We start from the raw sequence: 9493 nt of genomic DNA on the forward strand, positions 1-9493 counted from the left end.
AGTATTTCTTCTTTTTCTACTGTCTATAAGATTTGGCATGATCTGTTTTTTTTTTTTTTTTCAAGATACTTTATTCTTAAAACAGGTCACAACACTAAGCTTTTGGCCCATTCTGCAACTGTACAAGCTACAAATGCTTGCTGAGCAGCGAAGGGGAACTCTTTCATAGCATGTCTGAAAAGTGAATAAAAATCCATATAAAACAAATATTCAAATAATTTCCATAGGAACACAGATAAATGTGATCCCATCTCCTAATCTTACATATTGCTGCATCAGTGCCAACCCTACTCTTACAAAGACATTTCAAACTAGCAATAATTAAGTTAAATGGTCCCCCCAAATCCCTTAATTCAAGCTAAACTCACAGTTAACAGCTACAGAATGATATCTACACATTAATACTGGCTGAAGCACAAGTTGCTGGGTGACGTTTCTTTCCACTTTCCCAAGCACAAGACACAGGCAGAGTGCCAACATCCTGTTCTTCTACTTCAGGTAGGTAGTTGGGGTTCTGTATTTGTTGCACAAGTTGCCACATCGGTCCTGACATCACATAGTAGATAGTCGGCCTCTGGAATCCATTGAAAGTAGAAGCAGCAGCTACAGTGTAAGCACCCATATTTTCAAAGAGCATCCAGTCGCCCACATGCATTTCTGGCAGGTCACAGCGCTCAACAATCCGGTCAAGCCCATCACATGTTGGTCCCCATATGCTGGATGAATAATACTTCTCATCTGGTTTAGGTCTCTTTTGCAGAAGAGGCTTTACATGAGCATGATCATAAAGGAAGCTATTAAACAATCCATATACTCCATCATTCACGTAATACATAAAGGTTTGTTCACTAGACTCATCTTCATCATCAGAGCCTATCTGTTCCTTTAATACAAGTTTTTTTGACAATGATATTAACTGCAAGTGTGAAAGCTGATGCAACATAATGTCTGCCTGGCTCAGCTATGATTCTCACTCCAGAGTCTGATTGAAAGTACTTGTCCAATGCTGGGTTGATTACACCAGTGATCTCTTCAAATTTAAGCTTCACATCCTCAGATCCAGGAAAGCCACCGCCAATATCAAGCAGGTACATGCTGAAACCAACCTCAGCTCCCATGTCAAAGACACGGCAGGCATCAGAGACTGCCTGCATGAAGATCTCAGGATCAGTACAGCCACTTCCTACATGGAAGCTGACACCAATGACATCAATATTTAGCTCTTTTGCCCGTTCCAAAAGAAGTCTGCTGGTTTTGAGTGTGGCACCAAATTTAACACTGAGTCGACAGACTGCTTTGGAATCATCAGTGACAATCCGCAAAACCAACTTGGCCTTTGGATGTGCCCTGGCAACTTTCATCAACTCAACTTCACTGTCAAAAGTCATCATCTGGACTCCATTATTGGCAGTGTACTTAATTTGAGACACTTGTTTAAAAGGATTTGCATAGATAATCCTCTCTGGAGGCACTCCGAGACTGCACCAATTGTATTTCAGTCTTGCTAGCACAGTCAAATTCTGTCCCAATGGCAGCGAGGGTCTTCACAATGGCTCTACTGTTATTACATTTGACTGCATAAAAGGGAGTGACACGAGGAAGAGCTTTTAGCCATCTTCGGTGTTTCTTCAGAACATCTCTGAGGTCTGCTACATAGAAGGCATCCTTATCATCAGAAGAGGAAACTTCATTGATTTTTTTGGTCCAGAATATCCTTGGCAGTAAAACCTTCATCAAGCAAGTGGCAGTCAAACTCTTTATTACTAATGTTGTTCATGGTTTCTTGATGTTTCTTTGAAAAACTAAGAGATGGAATTTAAAAAGAAATACTTTCAGCTTCTCACAAAGGCAATTCTCCAGGAATTCTGAATCCCACTGCGTGTGTCCTCCGAGCAACAGTGGAAACGTTCTCAGAGCATCGGGGTGCCGCAGGCCAGCCCCATGGAGAAGCCAGGAAGCAGCTGCCCGCGCAGAGCCGGAGCCGTAGCCGCAGGAGTGCTCGGCCGCTCCCACCTGCCCGAGTAGCCGCCAGAGGTGGCGCAGGAGCAGCTGGCAGAGGGGCGGCCGGGGCGGCGACTTCAGGGACTGACCCATGATCTGTTTTTTGAAATGATCTTTTACTTTTATTTATAAACATTGGTTGTGTATTTTTTGAGACTTAAAAAAAAAAGAGTTAACTGATGACTCCATACTGAATCTCAGTGTCAAATGAGTGACTCAATTTCAGAGTCAAAGCATTCTATAATAGACATACTCTTATTTAACAACATGAATGCTACTTTCTTTGCATCATTATTATTATCACTATTATTGTTGTTGCTTAATATGTCAATGTAGCAATTATCTGATCCCTTTTCTGATTGTATTTATGTTCGTTCGTTCTTTATGAGGTTTTTGTTTCTAGCCTTTATCTGAAACATTGTTATTGTTATTAAATTTTAAGCCTTTTTAATTGTGTGAAGGTAAAAATATGGAAACCTAATAAATACATGTATATGTAAAAATAAAAATAAATAAGTCAATAAAAAAGAAATGTAGGCTACAATAATCTTCATTTATGCTGAGGCCAAAAGATGAGGGCATGAGTTCCATTGCAAAAGTCTGGCTGTTACTCACAGTCCCCAAGACAAGGAGGCTTGCCACTCCATGCAGGACAACATGGGGAAGCTCCAGTACCAGTGGAATTGCAGAGCTGGTGAGAAGAAAGCATGGATAGGAACATTTATGGTCGTTTCCTCAGAAAAGGCAAGGCAAAATAAGATAAGCAGACTTAGGGCTGTCTGTAATTGTATGGTAACTGGCCCTGTGACAATTAGGACAGGATTATTGCCACCTGCAGTGTAATGGCAGCTAGAGGAGGGTTGAGAGTATGGGTGCTGGACTGGTTGGTGTTGATGTGAACAGTGAGTTGTTTCCTATTTCTAAGAATGTGTCAGTCCTACAAGGATCAGTCTCTTCAGGTCAGTAAGTCCCCATATGCCAGAGCATCAAGAATACAGAATATGAGGAAACACACCATATGAGGCCTATGACGTGTGCTCTGGGTGATCACAGTCTAGTGGGAGAGGGACAACAATAGCAGAGGGGCCCTCCTGTTCATTTTCCTACAAGGAAATGCAGTGTTCTGGGAGGGGGACATCGTAGCCTAAAGTAGGGTTCAAATTCTATAAGAATGCTCAAGGTAACAACAGGCAAGAAGGCAATGAGTTCAATTCTCCATGTGAAGTGGTGAACCATTTGGCTGAGCCTGAGGGAAGTGGGAGGCTGTTGGTAAGTGAGTTTAGGCTGACTCTGGAAACAGGCTGTGATCACTAGATAGGCAGAAAACCTGTTAGAGTAAGAGATATCTTTAAAAAGTTGTCATGTATCTTCCATGGGAACCTAAATTTATATTGGCAGCAGGTAATACCTCCCTGAGCTTCCTTCTATATACTATTGGTTCTTAGCCAGGGTGAGGAATGATTTTGCACCATAAGGAACAGTTGACAACTTGTGGAGACATTTATGGTTGTTATAGGTGGGGCATGATGTGGTCTAGTGGTATCTAGTGATGTAGACTAAGGACACCGCTCAATGTTCCACATGGCACAAGATAGCCCCCCACAGTGAATAGTGATCTGGACCCAATGTCAATAATGCCAAGATGGATACACTCTGCTACATATTTCATTGTTTGACATTGTTATATGGACATCAAATACAATTTTAAAACAATTTAGGAAGAGTTCTTCATCACATCCCACCTGGATCTCCCTCAGGTTTTTACATCTCCATTGTGAAAACCACTCAGGTTAGAAATAGGGCAGGCATTTGGGATTTATCCTTTTCAGTTACTTTTTTCTCCTTCCTATATTATCCTCTAGGAAGGTATGTTTTCCAGTTTTTCTTTTTGTTTGTTTATTTGTTTGTTTGATACAGTTCAGTCTCCCAGAAAACAAAGTATAATCCTTCTCTCATAACTTGCTCTTATGACATGGCCCCCCTTTTTTGATGTCTTGAATTAGTTGATGGTTTATGTTGATTTTTATTCAAATAAACAATCATGAAGACAATGTTCAGCTCTTTGGATCTTCTCCCCCAAGGTCAAGAAATCAAAACTATGAGTCCACATTTATCACTGACTTGATTTTCTTTTCCTGTGGTCTTAGAACACCTATAGGGACTTTGCCATATATACATCTTCAGGCACCTTTAACGTTATAAAACAGGAATTATGTGAGTCATTATTATTTTGATCTTAGAAATTTCCTTTAATACATTCTTACCTTGTCATGCTCTGACCCTGTTGCTGAATGTTGTTGCTCATTCATGTTGATCCAGCTAAACAGCTTAGGTTGATGATATTTGACTAGTGCCCAGGTAAAGATTTTCCCTAAGAGTGACCTGTGTGTTAGAAGAAAGAATGAGTCATGACAAAGAATAAAATTTAATCATGGAGCTGTAAGACAAGTCACAGAATGACACTGTTCTGAGGATTGCACTTTTGGAGGATTTTGAAGCTTCTGTGTCTCTCTGGTGCAAGGCTAATGGTTGCAAGCCTTGTGATTTTCATGGATACTGTACTTTTGAAGCCGATATTTTTCAATGCTGGTGCAGAGCTGGGGAAATGGTCAAGAGCAGAGGCAACAGGGCACGTTAAAATAAGAGAAACTAAACTCTTTTTACTGAGGTCCACAAGTTTTGTCTTGAATGAATACCATGTAGAATATTTTATACTCATATTTAATTCCTAGAGTCATCACAAAGTTGATATACACAATATTTATGTTGCTTTCGTGGAAGAATTAATGCTTAGAAGTAATCACTACTCAGGAAGATCCACATCACCATGCATTTATTTTTGCACAATAATCATGTTATGGTGGGAAGATTCTATGCAGAAACAGGAAATAATTTCTCTAGGCTGAGATTAGTTTGTAAGACTGCAGACTTTTAACCTTAGAAAGAGAAAAGAGAGGGAGTAAGAGAGATAAAAAGACAATGGAAAGAGACGAAAAGCAGGGAGATGTCATGATATTCCCAAGAAAGAAAGAATGGCTACAGGTATGGTCAAACAGTTGTAGAATTTAAGGGGGACAAAGAAGGTAATTCCAGGTAAATTCACAAGTTACTGTGAATGTGAATCTAGCAAGTTTGAAGGCAGAATTTCCTTTTTCCATATGCTTCTGATCCTGAGATCTGATGTTCATATTCCATTGTTTGTCTGAGAAATATTAAGAGCAAATTTAACAACAGATTTAGTTAATAGGTCTAGCAATTGGAAAGAAAATTGTTTTTCCTTTAGACTTCTGGGATCTTCAATTGTTTCTGAAAAGGGAACTTATGGTGGGGGGAATAGCAAGATGAAAAAAGCAGGCAAAGGAGAGATTGATTTTTGCCCTTACTTGAAAACTATGAGTTATCAATACCTCCATTATTTCATTATAAAAATCACCCAACCTTAAAACTCTTCAGAGGCAAATTTATTAATTTTATAGGTAAAAATAAGACACCCCAGGTCTGATAATAATTAAGTAACTTACCATGGGTTCTGCATATATAGTTGGAGTTGGTAAACACAGCTGTTACACTTTATTAAGACAAAATATGGCATCAAATTTGGTCTAATGAATCACTAAACAGACAGTATTTTCCCATATTATTTCTGTCCTACCTTGCCTCCATGCCTCCATCAAATATTTTAAAGGAACAATGCAATCAGAAAGTATCTGTATGGTGTTAACACACAATTTTGTGCTTATCTTGTTGTATGTCTATTTTCTGAGTAATGCTGAAGTCTTCCACATGGCTAAATCAATGTCATCCAAATCTCTTTAGCATCAGTGTCCTGGATGTATGTCTATCATTTCCAAGATACCCAAACATCTCCATTGAATCAGTGAATAACTAGATTCTATCATGAAAAGAAACCCAGTTATGAAGGACAAAACTAGTTGTTTAGAACTTTTTTTTTTTTTTTTAATCTAGCTAAGAGCAGAAACTTGGTCCATGAGGATCTCGAAGCATCAGTATCAGGGGGCTAACAGTGGGATAACATGCTGCCAGAAAGGTGATGGTATGCTGCAACCAGAGGCGAGATTTGAAAAAAACAACATGATACATTGTAAGGACAGAATTGATGAAGTAAAGCAAAATGAAGGTGGTTGCCAGAAGTAGAATCGTTTGAGTGGCTTTTGCCTCAGGGGAGAACCTGTGGGAGGTACTGAGGGTGTGAATATGCCTCACTCTCTGTTGGTGTCTGTGTAGGAGGAGGACCATGTAGGCACTGGCCCCAGCCATGAGTCCCATGAACACAACATCTGGGAAAACGAACAGAATTGTGTAAATCACATCATCAGGTGCTTTAAGAGTTGCAGAGGAGCAGAGTCCATAATTCCGTGTCTTAGTAGAATTGTGGAAATGCTGAAGGGCCTGAATCTCTATGGGAACAAATATGTTCATCAGCAGATTGGAGATCCAGCAGAGAAAGCAGGACAAATTGATTTTCTTCAAAGCTGTGTCTTTGAGCTTCATCCACCCCCCAGTTCTAGGGCTGATAGTGATGGCCTGAAAACTGCTCAAATGGCAAGTCGTGCAGAGTGAAAGGCCCCGGGCTGTTCTGTGGATATAATAGACAAGTTTACACGCAATATTTCCCAGGATGTTTGTCACTCCCCAGATATATATCATTTGAGGTATCCCTTTGAAGAGAAGAACCAAGAGGTTGGCCACAGCTAGGTTGGTGAGGATCAGGTGTGCGGGCCTCAAGGCCTGGGTGGTGCAGGCTGTGGTGGCATAAGTTATGAGAAGAAAGGTATTCCCTAGGACACCAATCCCAGTTTGTAGCATAAACAGTAGCCCCAGGATCAAATCACTGACAGTCATTCTCATGGGATCATGGAAGACATTGTTCAGAAAAGAGTCTGAAGATCACAGAGTCAGAACAGGGTGGCGCCTGTGGCTCAAAGGGATAGGGCGCCAGCCCCACATGCCGGAGATGGCAGGTTCAAACCCAGCCCTGGCCAAAAACTGAAAAAAAAAAAATAAAGAAAAGAAGAACTCAGGGTAATAGCACCATTCTCAAATGTTTTTCAGTTTTCCCAGTTCTAACAATAGTCTTGTGCCCTCCCTAACTGTTCTTTCTGAAGATAGCAGTTACATTCATGGTGCAAGGGCCCCACATTGGTGATATGAGAAATGCTATTCAGATTGACCAACCTGTTATGTTTCTTGTTATACTGACACAGCCATCCAGGATGAGGCAGTATTAGGTCTATTTTCTGAATCCTTCAGTGTGCACATCCAGGGCATCATCCACAGGCAAAGCTTTATCTGTCATATCAAAAATGTCTCTGAAAAATCTCCTGTATGCAGAATAGGATTTTATTCTTTAAATATACAAAATGTCCTGGTTCACTGTCCATTAGGGTTCAGAGCCTAGTGTGGGAGATACATGTATAAAATATATTAACAGTAAAATAAAAATCATGCCATGAATGAAAATCATGAATGCTGTTGTGGAAATATGTATCAAGGATTGTAACACTTAATGGCTCTATGATAATGTATACAAACTTCATTGTTTTTATTGTCCTAAAAATTTTGTCTTCCAAATTTTTCAATTAATGTAAACCTATATTACAAGTAATAAAGTAATATAAAGGCACATAGGCAAATAATTAATCTATACCCAATCTACCATTTATAATCCTACTCCTTGTGATAGGCACACCTCAATTGTGTGTTCTTCTACATTTTTCTTGTTGTAACAAAATGTGTGTGTTTCAATAATCAGTAACAAATATAGATATTTCCTTAGCATGATTATGTGCTTCATTTATGTTTTACTTTATAAACAAAACATAAAGAGAATGAGTGAGAATGAGTCAATGTAATTATTTAAGGTAAAATAAATTAGCTTAAGAACTCCAAGTAAAATAACACTATTTGTAGATGACATGATAGTAGTATAAGAACCCCCTAGAAAATCAGTGTTAAAAATTAAATCAGTCAATATAAATTGAGGAAACAATGACCTATAAAATTGATACACAAAAACCAATAGCCTCCACACACACAAATAATAATCAGTTATATGAAAGAACAGAAAGTCATATTTAGAAAGCAAATCAAAAGTTTTAATGTTTAACCAGACAATCAATAAAAAATGCAGAAAACTTGATGAGGAAAATCTTGAGCACCCCAGGAGGACACCAAAGCAGCCCTGGTCAAAGGAAGATATTCGTCATTCCTGGGCAGGATAGCAAAACATCATAAAGACATCAGTACTCCAGAGTTAACTAGAAAATTTACTGGACTAACTTAATATAACAACAACATTTTTTTTTTTTTGTCTGGAGCCAGTCAAGTTAACACTGAAACGTAAATGGGATACAACATTTAAAATCATGCAGGAAGGTGTAAAAGAAGAGTTGTGAGCTACAGAGCAGCTCTACCAAAAACTAGAAAATACTCACAGTCCCCCATGTTAAAAATGTTACACCTGCACATAGATAAACAACCATATAAGTATTATAAAGAAACAAGGGAACATCCCTCTAAGACCCAGACATGGGGAAAGGCTTTCTAAACTATTACTCAAAATCAAAAGGCAATAACCTATTAAAGTTAATAATTTAAAAGCTAAGAAAAGAGTTTTTATGGAGAAACACTCTAAGAAAGCATAGTTTCTATTTTTGGTGTAGCTCAGAGAATCTAATTGAACCCATTTTCCTGCAAATAGTAACCCACAGACTCTGGACAAAATATAAAATATGACTGTAAAACATGAACTATAGAGTTCAACTAAATTCATTATTGAAGGGGCAGAAGCAGGCAGATCCTGAGGAAGGTTGACAATGGGGAGACAAGGACAAGTTTTCTACTTTCCAAAATGACTCTGATACCCACGGCAGCCATCGTTGGCACACACAAAGTGACTAAAGACAAAGTAGATCCCCCTAGTACCGTTGGCCCAAAGAACCAAAGCAAAAAGTTGAGGTCAAATGCAGAAGCTGAAAAGGAGAAAGCTGTGGAAAAAGAGAGCTAAAAGATGGGACCATAGCTTTACGTATGACTTTTATGCACGTCTCTGGCAGATGCCTGAGGACTCAGGCAGATGCCAACCTGCTCCTGGAAACTAAAGTAACTGAGCTGAGACTTCAGAATATGGAATTTGAGTTTAGCCAAATTAACTGTCTGAAGAAAGAGCAATAATATATCATTTTATGTTTGTGTTACAACAATGGGACAGAATCCAGTCCCTACAATGTAGGATGATCCATCCCGCAAAGATTAAACATCAACAAATATGGTGAACTGACCTATATAAAAGGCAAACAACAATCAGTAGAGACTAAATCCTAGATAGCCCAGATGTTTGAATTAACAAAAAATTGTTTTGAAGCAGATTTTATAGTTGTGATCACAGTGAGAAAGAAAAATAAGTGAAAAGAAATAGGAACTATATAGGAAATCAAATGAAAATTCTAATACTCAATAGTAAACATTCAAA

At 38.8% G+C, this 9493-nt stretch overlaps 1 pseudogene; it reads right to left on the bottom strand.

The window, feature by feature from the left end:
• Positions 1–379: 379 nt before the first annotated feature.
• LOC128572832 (ornithine decarboxylase-like) lies at positions 380–1928 on the bottom strand (annotated as a pseudogene).
• Between the last annotated feature and the right edge of the window lie 7565 nt (positions 1929–9493).

The sequence above is a fragment of the Nycticebus coucang genome, chromosome 20 (assembly GCF_027406575.1).
Source record: "Nycticebus coucang isolate mNycCou1 chromosome 20, mNycCou1.pri, whole genome shotgun sequence".
Lineage (NCBI taxonomy): Eukaryota > Metazoa > Chordata > Mammalia > Primates > Lorisidae > Nycticebus > Nycticebus coucang.